Source organism: Phyllostomus discolor, chromosome 3 (genome assembly GCF_004126475.2).
Source record: "Phyllostomus discolor isolate MPI-MPIP mPhyDis1 chromosome 3, mPhyDis1.pri.v3, whole genome shotgun sequence".
Classification (NCBI taxonomy): domain Eukaryota; kingdom Metazoa; phylum Chordata; class Mammalia; order Chiroptera; family Phyllostomidae; genus Phyllostomus; species Phyllostomus discolor.
The window spans coordinates 110286486-110306128 of NC_040905.2; the positions used below are offsets into that span (position 1 = coordinate 110286486).

General features: G+C 38.7%; 1 protein-coding gene across 2 annotated transcripts in view; it reads right to left on the reverse strand.

Annotated features, from left to right (window-relative positions):
- Positions 1 to 19643, reverse strand: part of RBFOX1 (RNA binding fox-1 homolog 1) — a 1508648-nt gene that overhangs the window by 1248542 nt on the left and 240463 nt on the right. The gene's annotated exons all lie outside the window — the stretch shown is intronic.

Consider the following 19643-nt stretch of genomic DNA (forward strand, 5'->3'; position numbering starts at 1 on the left):
TAATCAGCTTATCAGAATTCATTTCAACCTAAGAAAGGTCTCATGACTATACTAAAAATTCAAGTTGGTCTCATCATCTCAAGAATGTTAATCTCAAGGAAATGGTAAAACTATCAAGGCAAACTTGGTGCAGTTATCTTTACGTATAAAAACCATAAGCATCAGATCCCAACAGAATCACTGTAGCTAGGTCTGCTCCCGAGGGTGGGAGAGAACTCCATATGAAATACATAAAGTGCCTTTGCTAACAATACCATTATTTTTTTTCCTTAGTCACCAAAGATACTTTTCAAAGATGCATTGCTATATTCTTTACATCTAAAGATTCACTGTTCTGAAGACTATAAGGCTTAAAATTATTTCCTAAATAGTCACTAATAAGTGGTACATTTTTTTAATCCCATTCTTGCTATTAAGTAATTTTTTGGCCTTGATTAGATTACTCGACTCTCTGAGACTATTTTCTTGTTTGGACTGGATCTTCTTGTTTTAAACTGCTCTTTTCTTTTATTTTCTGCAGATGATCCAAGTTACGTGCATTCTCATAAAAAGGAAAATCAATGGCAACAATTGCCAAAGACACCCAAAAAGTGTGTGTACAAGTATCAATAGGAGTCAAAGCCAAGATAAAATATATTGTGTGCCTCTTGGTATGAAACTCCCCCAAATGATTTCCCCTAAAAAAAAGAGAAAAAAATGAACAAAAATAGATAAAACCCATCTAGTGATAAGGGAATACCTAATTTTAAAAGAAATTCAATAGACTTTAAGAGATGAAAGAAAATTTTCGATAGTCAATCCTTCATGTTCAGCAAAAAATCATCAAGCCATTTGGTACCATTTTCCAGAGAAACAAAAACAATAAAATGAAGGCAAGATAGCTTGGCAGGAAGGTGGATCAATACAGCACTCAACATCTCCGAGTGGAAGAAAGTCATAAAATTAACCAAAGTTATGAAAAGTTTGGTTAATGTTCCAAGGGCACATCAGGCAATAATCAAAAGTTTCATGTTTAATGTGAGATCTCATCCAACCACATTTTTGTTGATCTTTCCTTTACAAATAATTTCAAGTAAGTAATAAATATTATAGACTTAGCCACAAGAAATACAGTAATTTTTGAGACAAAAATCTTTGCTTCTCTGGTGTTGTCATGAGAGACAGTAATATATAATGGTAAGAACTCAAGACGTACAATAAGCAAAACTTGGATTCAGATTTTTTCTGTGTTTGGCATTGGGATTATGTGTGGACCTCTCTGAATCTCAGCATCTTCCTCTAGCAGGTGGCTAGCCATACCTACACCACAGGATTGCTCTGAGGATTAAATAAAGTAATACATGTAAAATGCTTAACATTTATATGCAAGCATTTGATATAATGTTCTGTGATAAATTTTAGAAACTTCTATTACTCAAAGCCTTATGTTTTGGTCCCAGATGGAGTAGACACTGGCATTTACTGTACATTTACTAAGTTCCAGGCACTCTCCTAAACTTTCTCTGTAATATTTTTTCATTGAAAAATCTTCGCATCAACATTACCAGTGCCTTTTACTCACTTCTCTGATAACTAGATCTCATAATGCTCCAAAAAAGTATCATGTTAATAAAGATACATATTTTAATAGGGCCACATCACTTAAGACAATAGTCCTTAATCCTGAAGCAAACTCTTACCCGGGCCATTGGAAAAAATAAAATAAATAAATACATTCACTTAATTTCAACCATAGTCTACATTGTTTGATACCATGTGACACCATCAAAAATACAGAACTCATGCATATGCAATTCTGAGTTCTTTGACATGGATTTAGAGTCTGGATGTGTGTAATTTCTTTCAGATTTAAAATACATAGGCATTAGCCCTGGCTGGCATAGCTCAGTGGATTGAGCACAGGCTGGGAACCAAAGTATCCCAGGTTCGATTCCCAGCCAGGGTACATTCCTGGGTTGCAGGCCATAACCCCCAGCAATCGCACATTGATGTTTCTCTCTCTCGCCCTCTCTCATTCTCTCTCTCTCTTCCCCTCCCTCCCTTCCCTCTCTAAAAATAAATAAATAAATAAAATCTTAAAAATATATATATTTTAAAAAAATACATAGGCATCTTTATAAGTCTACAACTTTAATTAAGGAAGCAAAAGAAAAACAAATCCTGCATACCTAAGTTCCCAGGTTCTATTTTTAATCCTCAAGGATTTTTTCAGTAACAATTCAGAAGGAAGTAAATATTTTTTAAAGTACATAATGTAAGTTACTTTTGTTCATTTTAATGTGTGAATCCCCTCATTAATCCATGGGACACTTTTTGAGCTTCAACTTTGTGAAAACCATCAAAGCATGGTGCCGGATGCAGTTCAAGTTCAGAAACGAACACAACACTCCAATTTTTAAACAAGCTCACATTAATAAGAGCTGATATAAAGCAACTGTAACAGCAGGTTCCAAGCAGGGAAACTGAGAGGAATTCTGACTTGGGGCAAGAGGGGTGGTAGAGGAAACATATATGGTATAATGACAACTGAGATGATTCATGGAGAATAATTAGGTTTTGTTTGTTCAGCAGTCAGAGAAGGGGAGGATGAAGAAGTGGACAAATTGCTGCTTAAAGAAACATATGGCTAAGCAAGAGGAAGCATGAAACTCCACGGCATATCAGGGAACCCTGAGCAATCTTCCAGAGCCAGGATGTAGGAAGGTTATTGAGGTGAACAATCTTGGAAAGGTGAGACCAGACAAAAGAGTTTCATGGGCCATTCCTAATAACAGCACCAATATAAGGAACACTTACATTGTCCTTAATGCTTTACGTACACTAACCAAGAGCTGAGTGTCCCTAATAACTCTGTGAGACAGGCATTGTTAATGCCAGCTTTATAGCTGAGGAAACTGAGCTCAGAGAAACTGGTGGCCAAACAACACCGGAGTGACATGAAACAGAGCCATGCCCTTGACAGAAACCCATCAGACTCCAAAGGCCATATTCTGAGTCACTGTAAATAACTGAGTTCAGACTTTGGCCAGTGGTCATTAAGGATCCATCAAGGATGTCTGAGAAAAGAAATGACATGTTCTGACCTGTATGTTAAGAGAATAATTGGCCACAGGGTAGGAAATGGACCGAAAGTGAGAGAGATGGACAGAGGCTCAGAAACTATTGTAAAATGCAGTCTCTAAAGCCATGTTGTCTGGTTGCTTATTTGATCTTCAGCATTTGCTGGGTTTGTGACTCTGAGCCTCAATTTCTAAATCTGTAACATGGGGGTCATAATAATACCACTTGTCTCAAGAGGGTTGTTTGGAGGAATAAGTGTATTTAGAATCTCTAGATCTGCCTAGGTAATTATAGCCACTTAATAATAATATTAGTTTGCCACCTGTGAAGGAATATACCTTGAACAGAAAAAAGCAGTAAATGGGTCAGCCTATTCAGATCCATCCCTGGAGATGTCAAATGCATCAGGCACTTGCATATCTTCTTCCTGTTGTTACCACTCAGTCTGACCCTCCCATTTGAAGGTACTACCACCTATGCCATTACCCAGGCTGCTTTCATTCCAAATCAAACTGTGAGTTGCAACAGCAGAAGCTCCTTATCTGGGCACAAAGACAGATGTGCCAGAGATGAGGACAAATACAACACAGGGGATGGGTCAAGGTCCCCAAATCCTCCTCCAGCCACTACTGCCAATGCTGTATTGTGCCCTTCCAGGACAACCCTTTGGGCTTTTAAGCTCCCATTTACTGTGTGGGAAATGCCAGGTCATCCACAAACCCAGACAGATTGTAATTCCAAATATCCCATTATTATCCAAAGGGCAAGGGGATCCATTTAAATATTGGACTGCATTTGTGCCCAACAAATATGTGGGTGCATGGACTTCGTGATTTGTTTCATTTCAATGGCTCAGCTTTGGGAAATTCTGTCTAGAGATGGCTCTTCGATCTTGACCCCTGCTTGGTCTAGGAACACCAAGGGTATTTTTACTTTTTAATAAGCACTGTTCCCAGCCCAGAAGGAAGGTCTAGGTGAACCACATGTGTGTGTGAAGTTATCTGAACCCATTAGGATCTGCTTAGCAAGAGGCCAAGTTCAGACACTTTGCAGCTGCGTTCAATGTGATTTGAAAAGAAATCATCAAGCCTCACCAGCTGTTACACTCTGATTATTCTGAAAACCTGAAGACAAAACAAAAATTTGTCAAATAAATTGACAATTGTTTTCTACATCTTAGGGATGTGCTGCTTACCTGAGGTGCAGAATAATGGGAGGCACCTGGGGAGCAATGATTTTTTTGAGGCATGTATAGTAGCATCAGTTCCATCAGTGTGATGGAAAAGAACAAGAAATGGCCTATATGAGCACACTGAGCAGGGGGACTGAGCTAACACTAATTTAGGCATTCTCATTTCACAGATGAGCAAATCAAAGTTCAGAGAAGTTTTATAATATGCCCAAGGTCATAGTAATGGCAAGGTCACCAGTAAGTGGTGATGAAGAAGAACAATTAGAATAGGAAAGAGGCCTGAAGCTCCCTCTCCTTTTCCATCCTGGCTGGAACATCACAGATGTGATTTTTACTGACCACCTGTTCCCCCACTTCTCCCTCTCCAATTTCCTGTGGTTGAGACAAACAAAAACTGGTCTCAATGAGATTCAGCAGCCATGTTGACCTAAAGTTGACCAGCAGGGCCATTATAATACTTTTATAACAAATTTGCAATGCTCGGGACCACTCCACCTCTACCACCACCACTCTCTCCCCCACCCCCTGAATCTCCATGACAGTTCTGGAGGACCAAAAAAGAAATCACTGTCTGGAGAGGAGGGACTAGGAGGAGCCATGTCTGCAGTCGCCTCACCAGTGTCAGAAGCTAAACACCACCCTATTCCCACCCCTTGCCTACATTTAATAAAAACCTTCCACCCACACTCTATCAGGGCATCTCATGCTCCAAGGTCACCCACTGTCACTTCTGGAGCATGTAACCATCACTTTAATCAATGTACTGTTCTTTGCTAAATCTTTCTACCCCATTGTGGAATCCTTTCTTGTGCTGCAACAAGGACCTGGGTCCATGTATCAGAGTGAGGCCTCCTTTGGCCTCCCTGGGTGCTGCCCAGCACCAGTGAGGGTAGAGCTGAAGCCAGCATCTGACAGGAGATCTGTGGGTGTTTCCTCTCTTTTCTCTTAATGGCCCACAATTATGGCCTCCCTCTGGACAATAAGCTTATGGCACTCTATTCACCAACATTTAAAGCTGTGCAGTGTGCTCAGTGTTCCTAAAATATCATCCCTCATGTAATCACCACAGTGATCTAGAAGATGGGAACTGCTTTAATACCCATTTTCCAGAGAAGCAAAGTGAGGCTCTAAAGAAAAGTTACCCAAATCTTAGTGATAAAGCCAGGATTCTCTTTCTGGAGCCAAACTTTTACCTTCTTTCTTGAATATCAAGCACTGAACCTGGCACAAATGTAACAACCAGAGTTTACTGAATGAATGAGTATATGGATGACTAGATCCATGGATGGAATCCCTGTGGATCCAGGTACCTTCACAACTGTGCCCATGGCATCTTGAAAGATGCTTAGCACACATTAGGTGATGAACAAATATTTGTGTAAAGAATGGCTGCTGCTACGGCTAAGTGCATGCAGAGCCAGAGCTCTGATTGCTTTGCAAAAGGGGAAAGATGTTGCCTGATGATTATCTCCTAAGCCTTTTCATTCCTTTCCTGCCCTCCATGATAACCACACAGAAATGTGCGAATAAAATGGCTGTGTTACATCTGGTGTCCTGCTGGATTAGCTTGTGGCCCAGGGGACATTATCAGTGCCAAGAATCATAATCCTTCACTCCCTATCTCTTTGCAAACAAAACTGACAAAACACTCCCAGGGCTCTCTGAAGTAACCTTCACATTGGTGAACAGCCAGCTCTATACATTTTCCTTCTGATTGGGTGTCCCTGTCCCCTCTTCATTGCAGGAGAGAGGCCAGCTGCAGGTAACGGCACTTTCAGCATCACGTGCTGTATCAGCAGCTTCATCCTGGTAATCTGACATGTGTGAAATGAGACTGCTTATCAGCAAAGAAGAGTGCCCAGCAGCTTTCAGGGATTGGGAGGGACCTGCTGGTCGCTGCAGATCTCTCACCAGTGCATTGGAGTTTGACACTTAATATTCAAACCCAACTACAGGCTATGTACTCAGAGGATAAAACTCAGTAATAACACATGGATCCACAGGCTGATGGGCTGAGCATACAAACCTCCAGTGTAAAGACTCACTTAGGAGCTTTCTGTCACAAATGGAGCTGGAGGGGGGTGTGGGAGAGAGAAAGAGAAGCATGGTCATGGTGAAAACAGGTAAAGCCAAAATCAACATGAAAACCTGCAAGTATAACCTAGCAATTGGATGGTGGGGCTGGTGGTAGTGGGGGTTTGGGAAGAAATTAACATATATTTTGCTTATGTTTGTCTCTTTAAATGACAGGGAATCACTTAAAAAATATAGCACAACAGCTCATCCTCTTACTTAAATTCATTGTGTTGATGCTAGTTATTTTCCATATCAGGGACTCAAAAGAAGAGAAACATTTCTGGAAATGTATGTCATAATAGATATCCAAAAGGACAATCTAGTATTTATGTGCCAATTGCCAAAACACTATTTTCTAAACATGTATTAACCTAAAAATTCCTCACCCTGTCTAGCTAATTTTATAGCCTCTATATAATATCATACAGGGCTTAGCATAAAGTAGCCACTAAATAATTATAGGTAGATTGGAGTTAGTCTTCAAGAAAGCACATTCCTATTTAGTTTTGCATGTTTTACAGAAATTCTGAACTAAGCCTGTTTGCTCTAAATCAGATACCATAGCTGGAAGTTACGGGGTCTAAATGGCCTACTTGTCTGAACCACTCACCAGTTAAAAACGAGTTATGAAAAAGTTGGCAAAACTTAAAAATCAACATTAGTTGTCTATAAACCTGATTCTTGATAAACCAGAGCATCCAACCATACTGAGATTATATTTCTCCCTAGCAAAACCCAATGAGCTGAGTAGCTGATGCTTTCATTAGGGAGACTGTGTGCTCTCCCCTGTCTCCACCCAGCTCTATTACCTCTAGCCACTTCAGGCAAATGTGTTACCTACTTGGTTCCCCGTAGGCATCTGGGTTTTTGATCTTTGGCTTAACCATCTAGAGTAAAAGGCAAATATTATATCTTCATTTTATTCACTGAAATGATTTTTCTTTACCCTTGGGGCAAAATCCAGGTAATCCCCCCTAGAATTCTGAAACGGTACAAACCCATACAGACATAGTAGTCAGAAGAAGAAAATGAAAGGTTGACTTTCTGAAGAAATTCTAACCTGGTAAAGTAATTAACTCATTTAGCTTTTTCATTATAATTGCAGAAATATTCCAAAGGGGAAGGGATCTCATCCAATACATGGAACTTCATAAACCATAGTAGTGACAATCACGTCACTCATGTGCATGTACAACTTTCACTGGCTCCCCACTGCTTGAAATGCCAGTAAGCTCCTTAGCATCTGTAGAACAAGCTGACCTCACCCAACCATTCTGACTTCTTGTCCCTTGACATCTCATGCTGTCCTCTACAATCTAGCCACCACATCTCCTAGATCGTCGCCTGGTATATCTCACTTCCCCTGGTATCTGAGGTTTTAGTCACCCTATTTCCTTTGCCTGGAATCCCCATCCTTCACCCTCTTTATAGGAAAAACACACACATGCTTCAAGGTCTAGCTCAAGTATCATTTTCCAAGTGGTGTAGAACCTTCCCTGGCCCATGTAGGCTAAATGGGCATTTGTTCTCTTGGGTTTCTATGATCCTATATCTTAGTGATGCCTCTACTAAGATAAACTAAGATTCAGTGCACCTAAGTTATCTTAAGTTATTTATCTCATAGTTATTATCTCATATATATTTATTGCTTGCCTCTCTCCAAACCTAGAATTGTGAGTTTCTTGAAGGGAGGAAATTACCCAACTTTGGATTTTATCAAAGAACCTGCCTGACAGGAAATGAATGTTTAATGACTGAATTTCCAACAAATATTCAAAGCAGGAAATAATGTATACGGACAGAGTGATAAGAATGTTTAACAAGGGAAAGCTTAAATCTTGCTGAGGAGAATCATGAGTAGTTTGACGGAAGATGATTTGGGTTGGCCAAAAAGTTCATTCTTCTTTTGAAAACACATTTTTTTTTTTCAGAGAGAGGGAAAGAAACATCAATTGGTTGCCCCTCACCACTCTCAACTGAGGACCTGGCCTATAATCCAGGCATGTGCCCTGACTGGGAATCAAACCGGTGACCTTTCAGTTCAAAGGCCAGCACTCAATCCATTGAGCCACACCAGCCAGGCCAGTTAATTCCTTTTTAAAGTAAAAATAAAAGATACTTTTAATTTTAACCAATACATTTATTGAACAGCATACTCACCATTTTGTTCCACTACATTCTGCTATCTTTCAGACAACTTCATAATTTCATCTTCCCAAAACTTTTTATCTTTTTGAACAAAGAACTGCCAGGTGTCTTTTGAGTCTTCCAGGGAATTGAAATTTTTCCCATTAAGAGAATTTTATAAAGACTGAAATAAATGTAATGCCTGGTGACATTACATTTATGTAAAGGTATAAATGTAAAGGTGTAATGTCTGGTGAATATGATAGATGAATTGGAACTTCCCAGCCAAGCTGTAACAGTTTCTGCCTGGTCATCAAAGAAACATGGAGTCTTGCATTATCCTGATGGAAGATTATATGTTTTCTCTTGAGTAATTCCTGATGCTTTTTGTCTAGTGCTGCTTCCAGTTGGTCTAATTAGGATCAGTACTTGTTGGAATTAATTGTTTGGTTTTCCAAAATGAGCTAATAATAGAGGACTACCTTCCAATCCCACCATATCCACAATATCATCTTCTTTGGAAGAAGACTGGCCTTTGGTGTGGCTGGTGGTGATTCATTTCACTTGCCCCACAATCTCTTCCATTCCACGTTACTACAAAGCATCCACTTTTCATTGCCTGTCACAATTTGTTTTAAAAATGGAACATTTTTGTTACATTTAGACAGAGAATCTCATGTGGAAATATGGTTAAGAAGGTTTTTTTTCACTTAACTTATGTGGAACCCAAACATCAAAGTGATTTACATAACCAAGCTGGTACAAATTATTTTCAACACTTGATTTAGATATTTTGAGTATGTTGGCTGTCTTCCATGTGGCATACGCTGATTGTTCTCAATTAATGTCTCAATTTGATCACTATCAACTTCAATTGATCTATCTGACCATGGAGCATTATCTAGCAAGAAATCTCTGGCACAAAACTTCGCAAACCACTTTTGATGCATTCCATCAGTCAGAGCACCTTCTCCACACATTACACACACTACACAAATCTTTTTTTTTGCATTTCACTTGTGCTTTTACCTTTATTGAGATAATAAAGCATAATATGCTGATAATGTTTATTTTCTTCCATCTTCAATGGCTGAAAACTTCACCAGTTTTGGTAAGTGTTTTTTAAATGCATGCTGATATGACAGCTATCACAATACAATCTAACAAAATTGTTTCTAATGAAGTTAAAGACAACTAAGTGCTACCAGAGCCATCTTATGGAAATAAAATGAATGAACCTTTTGACCAACCCAATAAGTTTTGACAGGCAGTCTGATGTAGTAGCTAAGAATGCAGACTCTGAAGCCAGAGTGTCTAGGTTTAATTCTTAGATCCAGTACTTCCTACCTATGTGATTTGGTACAAATTATTTAATATCTTTGGATCTCCCTTTCCCCATCTATAAAATAATACTAGTAATATTGCCTGCTAAATAGGGTATTATGCAAAATGAAATTTCTACATATATAAAGCACATAGAATGTATATAGATAGTAGCAAATATTATCTGGGCTGGGCTATGAAGAGTGAGTATGATTTGGACTTGAAGTGGCTGGTGTATCCCAGGTGAGCAAAACAGCAAAAATAAAGTCAGAAGGGAAAGGAATTGAAGGTGCCCAGAGTCAACAATGTTATATGCTTTCATGTGTCACTGTGGTAGCAAAGAACAGCATGAAAATGGCAGAAGCCAGATCAAATAGGCCTTTGAGTGTCAGTTTAGAGTTTTTTTGAACTATGTTTTGTAATTAGTAGAGAATAGGGGTGTTCAGGGATGCAGCTCTCGGGCTGAATTTTTGTTAACTCTTTATTTCAGGCCACTTTTTTCATACCCAAATCTGGAGCACCACAAAACTGATAACAGAGATCTTCAAAGTCATGAAGCATAGACAGTTCAGTGACTTTTTGACAATGTACAAATAAAACCATTGTTATGGAAGGGACAAAATTCAGTCTGACTATAAGGATTTCCTGGACTGAATAACAAATTGGCTATGTGATATCCCCTCTCTCAACCATTTTGTGGTTTTCTTCAGACATTATCTAAAACTCTGACAAAACAAAGCACAACCTAAGGCCAAATGAAATATGTGTATTTTGACTTTAAATATCCTTTTTTAATTTTTCAGTTACAGTTGACATAGAATATTATATTAGTTTCAGGTGTGCAATAGTGATTAGATATTATATAACTTACTGAGTAATATTTTCAATAAATGTAGTACTCATCTGACACCATACATAGCTACCACAATATTATTGACTATACTCCCTATGCTGTATGGGCCTTACATTCCCATGGTTATTTTATAACTACTAATTTGTACTTCTTAAACCCTTCACCTTTTTAACCCATCTCCCAAACTCTCTCCCATATGGCAACCATCAAACATTTTCTGTACCTAGAGGTCTGTTTCTGTTTTGCTTGTTCATTTAGTTTGTTTTTTTGATTCCACATATAAGTGAAGTCATATGGCATTTGTCTTCCTCTGTCTGACTTATTTTACACAGCACAATACCTTTTAGGTCCATCCATGTTGTTGCAGATGGCAAAATTTCATTCATTTTTATGGCTGAGTCATATTCCATTGTGTGTGTGTATGAATCATTTCTTTTTCCATTCGTCTATTGATTATTACATTTTGCTTCTATATCTTGGCTATTTTGAATAATGCTGCAATGAACATATAAAAGTATGTGTCTTTTTGATTTAGTGTTTTTGGTTTCTTCAGATAAATACCCAAAAGTGGAATGGCTGGGTCCTTCTCTGTCTCTTGTTATATAGCTGTTGTTTTAAAACTCTATTTTGTCTGGTATAAGTATTGTTACCCCAAATTTTGTTTGTTTCTTTGTTTCCATTTTCATGAAATATTTTTCCACCCCTATATAACTTTCAGCCTGTATGTGTACTTTGATCTAAAATAGGTCTCTTGAAGACAGCATAAGTAAGAGTTATGATTTGTTATCCAGTCAGCCTCGACATGACTTTTGACTGGAGCATTCAACCTATTTGCATTTAAAGTAACTGTTGAGGCCCTGGCTGGTGGTTCAGTGGATTGAGCTCAGCCTGCAAACCAAAGGGTCGCTGGTTTGACTCCCAGTCAGGGTACATGCCTGGGTTGTGGGCCAGGTCCCCAGTAGAGGAAGCATGAGAGGCAACTACACATTGATGTTTCTCTCCATCTCTTCCTCCCTCCCTTCCCTTTTTTCTAAAAATAAATAAATAAAATCTTTTTAAAAAATAAAGTAGCTGTTGATAGATATGTATTTATTGTCATTTTACTATTCATATTTGTAACTTTTCTTCTTCTACTGCTTACAGAAGACCCTTTAATATTTCATATAATACTGGTTTTTGGTGATGATGAACACCTTTAGCTTTTTCTTGTCTGGGAAGCTCTTTACCTTTTCTCCGATTGTAAATGATAGCTTTGCTGGGTAGAGTAATCTTGATTTTAAGTTCTTGTTTTTCATCACTTTAAATGTTTCTTGCCACTCCCTTGTGGCCTGCAAAGACTGTTGAGAAATCAGCTGATATTCTTATGGGAGTTCTCTTACAGATATCTGTTTTTCTCTCTTTTTAAAAGTTTTTATTTATTTATTTTTTAGGGAAAGGAGAAGGGAAGGAGAAAGAGCAGGAGAAAAACATTGATATGAGAGAGGAACATTGATCAGTTGCCTCTCGCACACTCCCCTATTAGGGACTGAACCTTCAACCCAGTCATATGCCCTGACCAGGAATTGAACCAGCAGCCTTTCACTTTGTGGAATGACATCCAAACAACTGAGCCACACCAGTCAGGGCTAACTGATTTTCTCTTGTTACTTTTAATATTTCTCTTTTTCTTTAACCTTTGGCATTTTAATTATGGGGTGTCTTGTTGTGAGCCTCTTTGGGTTCATCTTGTTTGGGACTGTCTGAACTTCCTGGACTTGTATGTCTATTTTCTTCACCAGGTTAGGGAAATGTCCCATCATTGTTTTTTTACATAGGTTTTCAGTATCTTGCTCCCTCTCTTTTCCTTTAGGCACTTCTATCATGTGAATGTTGGTATGCTTAAAATTGTCCAAGAGGCTCCTTATACCATCCTCATTTTTTGGATTCTTTTCTTTTTCTGTTCTGATTGGGCGGTTTCTGCTTCTTTGCCTTCCAAACTGCTGATTTTATCATCTACTTCATCTACTCTACTATTGCTTCCTTATAATGTATTTTTCATTTTAGTTAATTTATTCTTCATTTCTGACTGGTTCTTTTTCATATATTCTATCTTTATTTTTGTTTCTTATCTCTTTGTTGAACTTTTTGCTTTCATCTACTTTCCCCCTAAGTTCACTGAGCATTTTTATAACCAGAGTTTTGAACTCTGCATCTGGTAGAGTTCCTGTCTCCATTTTGTTTAGTTCTTTTTCTGCAGTTTTGTTCCATTCTTTCATTTGGGAAATGTTTCTTTTTTCCCCCCTCATTTTGGTTGCCTACCTGTATTTGTTTCTATGTATTAGGTAGAGCTACTACATCTCCTTGGTAGAGTGATCTTATGTAGTAGGTGTCATGTAGGGTTCAGTGGCATAGACTCTTTAGTCACCTAAGCTGGGCACTCCAGGTGTGCCCCCATGTGAGCTGTGTGCACCCTCTTGTAATTGAGCTTTGATTGCTATTAACACCTTACTGGCTGTGAGCCCATTGGCTGTGACCACCATGGAGGATCAGTTGTGCAGGAGCTGAATACACAAAATAGGACTTACTTCACTGGGACTCTGGGCCCCCTGAGTCTGCATCTTCAGTATGTTGTTTGTGCAAGTTGTGTTGTTGGGTGGTGTTTTGACATGATCTGAAGTTGTCCACCAGGGGCTCTGACTCTGGAGCCTATGGAAAGTGCAGGCCAAGGTCAACTGCTATCTGTGTCCTACCCTAGGCCATCCAGCATGAGCAACAGTGCAATTACAGATGTCTGCTACTTGTACTGGGCTTGGAGGAACCCTAGAAAGGCCAAGCTATAAATGGAGGCTGGCTACTACTAGTGTTGACCTGGGGTAACTTAGCAAAAGGTATAGGGCAAGCTGAGGGCAGTTGCTGCTTATTTGAGAGATTTTAGGAAAGTCTGAAGGATGACCCAAAACATGCATTTTGCATGCAAAATTCATTAGAAAGAGTTTGGGTGGGCCCACATTTTTGGTAGAGTAAGGTCTCAGGGAATCACCAGGGCAGGGAGAACAATGTTAGCCAGGTTGATGAAAACTTAAATATGGTTCCTTCCCCCAGGCTCTTTAGGGGGATGGTTCAGAAAATGAACAATGGCCTCTACCAGGACTTCTGTTTTGGAGAAAGCTGCCCCTCTAGCTCTTGCCTGGTACCAGACAATTCCATTCACCCCCATATGTCCCTGATGGCTTTTGAGGTGCTGCCCCAGTGCTGGAGCTTAGAGCCAGTGAGTCCAAGTCCATGCACCAGCCCTTTAAGAGGAAAGTCTGAGACTTTGGCAGCCCTCTATCTCACTCAGCCACAATCCTGCCTGCATCTCCCCCCTGTTGGTTTTTACAGTGGAAGTTATGGGGACTTTTCTTCCTGGCACTGGAACCCTAGGCTGGGGTGTCTTGTATTGACTGGGACCCTTCACTCCCCAGGACAGATGTCTGAAGCTGATATATCTCTCCTGATTTTTGTCCACTACACATGGATATGGGACCAACCTGTTCTAAGTCTCTACCCCTCCTACCAATCTCAATGTGGCTTTTTCTTTATATCCTTAGTTGTAAGACTTCAATTCAGCTAGATTTCAGGTGGTTCTAAATGATAATTATCCTGTGGTTTAGTTGTAATTCTGATTGTGGTTGTGAGAGGATTCAAGTATTGCATTTACCTATGACACTGTTTTGACCAAAACTCTTGAAATATGGCTATTAATAATCTGGTTTTAATGTTTGAAGGTCTCTGTTTAACATTGAATTATCTAGCAATTTTCATTTCTAGGAAGTTCTCATAGCTACCTCGCACCAAAGAATAATTCACATGCAATTAGATTTTCCTTAAAAACAAACAAACAACAACAACAACAAACACGGTGGAAGTATTTCCTCCAATGAGAAACCATTGGATGTATGTCCACTTCACTGTTCTACATGAGACTTTACCAGAAACAAATATCATTTCTTTATTAAATGTACCCTCGTTAGTTTAATGCCAAAGTCCATAGGCACACCAGGACTCACTAATGATGATCATAAAGAAAAAGACATTTTTATCTTGTACTGTATGTATCTGAATCAACACACAAGTATATAATACAAAGTCAATAGTTTTTAGGAAATCCTACAAAAGGAAAAGAGAAAGGGAGGGAGGGAGGAAGGAGAAAACAAATTATATCCCTGTAGTTTCAACTACTTCCCATGTGATCTTATCCTGGCAAGCAAATTCATGACCCTCATCTAGAAGAATACTTTCCCATGTATTCTAGAGTGGAAAGTATAATGTTCTTCATTTACAGTAGCACATTCTATTTTTTAAAGATTTTATTTATTTATTTTTAGAGAGGGGACTAAAAGGAGGAAGAGAGGGAAAGAAACATCAATCTGTGGTTGCCTCTCACATGCCCCCTACCGGGGACCTGGCCCGCAACCCAGGCATGTGCCACGACTGGGAATCAAACCCAAAACCCTTTGGTTCATGGGCTAGCACTTAATCCACTGAGCCATACCAGCCAAATCTATACAACAGCACATTTTATACAATAACAAAAACTACTCTCTCATCACAATCAACACTTTCAATACTAACTAAACACCTAATAGGTAGTAAATCCTTTTTTGTCCATATGTGTTAAATTCACTTTAGACACAATAAGAAAACTGCTATGTGGTTCTTTCCTTTTCTTTTTTCATTCCTCATATTACTCATATTTAAATTACTGCTGCTTATCATTACAACCCATGCTGGTCCTTATTACACATGTGACTAATTATTACTTTCAAGTAAGGTGACAGGATTTGTGAAAAGGTAGTTTCTAAATGCAAGAATCCAAGCTACATTTCCCACATGAAAAATGCTGTGGTCACAATTTTTCACATTTCTAAACCTCTTTCCCTCATTTTGCTCAAAAGTATTGGTTATCTCTTATGATGTTGTTTCCTCTTCTGTCCATTCCCCCCTTTAAGCTGTTAAATTTCCATTTTGTTCTCAACTATCAAAGGTATTCGGAACTCCCTGTTCTCTCTTCTCTTTCTACACAGCTTCATAAAATCATTATTCTTTTATTGTGGACTGATTCTTCATACTACTCATTCAATTTTCTCTCTTTACCAATAGCCTCAAATCCTTACTACATTCAGAACACATGTGCAGTATTTTATTCCTTTGTATTGCCTGAGAAGGCATTTTTCCTCAGGATGCAACTCTCCCTACCTTTCCATTTTATAATTCTTATTCATTGCATGTTCTTGTACTAGAGCATTCGATGTTTTGACTCAAAATTAGCACTGCTTATGGATGAGACAGATGCTGGACATGCTAGAAGATGGAAAGATGTTCAATTAAAATGGTATGAAAGAGTAGCATTTTAGCAATTGCCGATGAATAGCTATAGTTCTGTAACACAGGCATTAGCAGGCTCATGAATGTCTTTCTTCCTCCCACTGCTGTGATTAAAATCGTAGCTGATTAGGATGGTGTCAGCTAGCATCCAAGTTAAAATGAGTGACTTCCTCACTTCCTATTGATTATACAAAAGGTACACCGGTGGGATTTTATTCTTCACAGCACCAATCAGAGGTAGAAGACCTAGTTACTCCATCAATCTATATCTACCCTTTCCAACAAATCAATGAAATGATATCTCTGTGACATCTGCAAAGAAAAATTCTATTGTTCAGAAATTGCTCAACAGTGTAATCTGAAGGAAAGATCATTCTCATTACTAAACAGATCAGCACATTTCTTTATTATTCTAAAAATAACTTGTGCACAAATAAAGGGCATAGTTGGTAAAAATCATAAAAGCTAATTCTGTTCAAAGTCTGGACCTACATGTAGTGACTACTTACCTTTCTCATACTGCAGGAAGCTAAAGAGATTGCTTCTGTACCCTCCTGGGGGTGACAGAGTACTAATGAGAAGAATTAACTTGAAAACAAATATCCAAGAATTACTAATGGTTCCTACAGACCTTAAAGCTCCAGGACTACAATTCAGCCATTCTAAGTGAGACTACCAAAAGCATGTTCTAAAATCTACCATAGCATACAGGCATATAGAGAATTTCTACCAGGATCTGATTATGGACCTAAGACTTTGCTTCAGTTACTGAAGTGGTGAGGACAGCCAGTGGACAGAGTGCTTAGCAGCATGAGCTTGAAGTCAGAGTTCCTCAGTTCAAATCCTAGCTTTGCTTTTTCCTAGGAGTGCAACTTCAAATCAGTTCTCTTACTGCACTGGTTTTTATTTTTTCCAATGTATAAAATAGAAATAATGAAAAACTGTAACAGTTCCTACTAAAGTATTTTCCTATGAGTGGGAAGGGGATAATGCATGGACAGTAGTAAGTTTGTTACATGCTCAAAACCCTTGGTACTCAGCGTGTCAATGGGTTGGCAACATTCGATCAGTGGGAGTTCAGTAGAAATTCAGAATCTCAGGATCCAACCTAGATATGCTAAACTAGAATCTGCATTTAAACGTGATCTCCTAGCATAGCGCAGCATAAGAAACACTGCTATAAACACATTTTTATATTATTCTAATAAGCATTGTTGGCCACAAACATTTTCTCCATGACTTTTAACAACTTGGAGATATTTTAAGGAGTATAATTTTCTCATTTGTACACTAAATCAGAGCATTCACATCTCATCTGGGTCCCCACACAGTTAAGAATTACATAAAGTCACAAAGTGGCTTGAGTCATGAATATGAGTCACTTTAATGTTGTCTCAAATGCCTTAGAGATGCTTGTACAGACACAAAAATTTAGAGTGTGCAAAATGCACTAATACTTAGCATGCCCCCCTTTTTTAGCAAGAAGTTGAAGCTTAATTTTTTAACTTTTTTTATTGTTGTTCAAGAACAGTTGTCTCCATTTCCCTCCACCACTCCCCCAACACCAGCCATCCCCACTTCCCACCCTTGATCCTACTCCTCAACACATGTAACCTAAATTGTAAAGCTCACATTAAGATATTAAGTTCCATCAGATTTCCTAAAGATGTTTGTAGCTCAGAAACAATAACTTTATAATTTTAGAGTTTCTTTTTACATTTAAGTAAATATCCTTAAGCTTAGACATTTAGATTATGAGAAGTGAAAATAAATTTTAGCATGCATTTTATAAGATATGTGCCTGTGTGGATATGTGTATATACATATATACTATGAACTAGCAATCAGCAAGCCTTTTATTTCCTTCTTCCTATTAAACATTTAGTCATTAAGCAAATGTTTAGTAAAGGCCAGCTGTATGCCGGGTATTTCACTGTGCTAACAATGATGCAAACGACGCTGGGTGAGACCCACTGTGAATGCTGTATCTGGTATTGTAGCCATACACCTAGCTCCATGTCTGACATGCAGTAGGCACTCAAAATACATCCATTGGATGTATAAAACACCACATTGGCATATACCAATTTAATAAACACCACATTGGCATATACCAATTACAATATATGGCCGTTAACATGTTCGAAATCTACTGAAATCACAAGCGTAATCACAAGGTTAAACAGATGGACAAGAAAGAGAGGGGGAGCAACACCATGACTGTTTTGGTGGCACTCATTGGCCCTTTTAAATCTGGAGAAGCCACTTTATTCTCTCAGCCCTCCATTTCCACTGCAGAATGGTAAATTCACTGAGTTCACTCTTAGAGGCTAAATCTTTGTCATTTTATACTCAGCCCAACTCAAAATTTTCTGATTTCTGTAGGCATCTGAGTTTCAGATCATTTGACTTAACTTGCCAATATTTTATTATTGATTCATTCATTCAATTATATCTTGCCAGTAGGTCTGTGCCAGATACCATCCTAGGTGCAGAACAAACATTGCCATGAGTGGAAAGGATATAATCCTTGCTCTCACAGGCTTTGAATACTAGTACAGGCAGATAGAGAAGGAACTAGGAAATTAACAATATCATTTAGGGCGATCAAGCCCTTCCAAGCCCAGACTTCCTTTATCAAAGCCTATTGGATGGGATACATTGGGAGATATCTGTCAACAAGGCATATGCCCCCAGATGAAGACTCTGCTACTCAGGTGAGCCTATGCAGTATCTGGAGAGTTGCCTTCCCTCCTTTGGAATAGCCTCAGATGATTCCAGATTATTCTCTAGCCCTAGAGAGATTATTCTCTAGGCTAGAGAGAAACTCTAATAGAAATTACCTAACACCAATGATTCTTTCAGAGTCCATGCAGGGCTTTCTAAGGATTTGATTGCTATCTCCCAGAACTCAAAAACATACATTTACTTTACTCATAGTTAGAATGCCAGCTCTGAGAACACCACATTCTAAGTGTAGTCAATATATTATGTTGAATCCCTACTACAACCGTGAAAGACAGGTGGTGACATCTTCCATTTATTAAGGAGAAATGGAGGCAACCAGGATTCACACTATGGTCAGTCCTTTCAAAAGTTCTCACACATCTAAGTCAAGACTTAAGAATTTTCCCAAGCTATTGACACTGGTGATGTATCTTTAATGATACACTTTAAGACACAAGAAGACTTGGCCCTCTGAGTCCATCAGAGAGGAAAGGAAAACGGTGGTGGAAGTTGAAAATGGACACCATAACTGTGACGTCCGCCGAACCCTCCTGCTGAGACTCAGGCTCTCTTGAATTATTCAGAGTGTTGCTTTGTAACATATTTCGGCATTTCCCCCAGAGAGAAGGCCATATGTGAACATTTATCATCAGGTCCAAGACAGTGTATAATTAATATTTTGATGCAGTACATCCACCTGCCTTAATGTTTACTCTCACAATATTAGTTTGGTTTGAAATAAATAATGCTTGGCTAACTGTGTGTTATCCCACTTTCAGACAAGAAACCTCAATTTATTTAATTTTGTGACTGGTGATTTATTGTTGCATTCCTACTTGGGTTACATGTTGTGTTAATGGGCCATCAATATAAATAAGGTGGTGCTTGGTAAAACCCAATGTCTCCAATACTACTAGGGCTTTCACCAAGAGGAGAGTG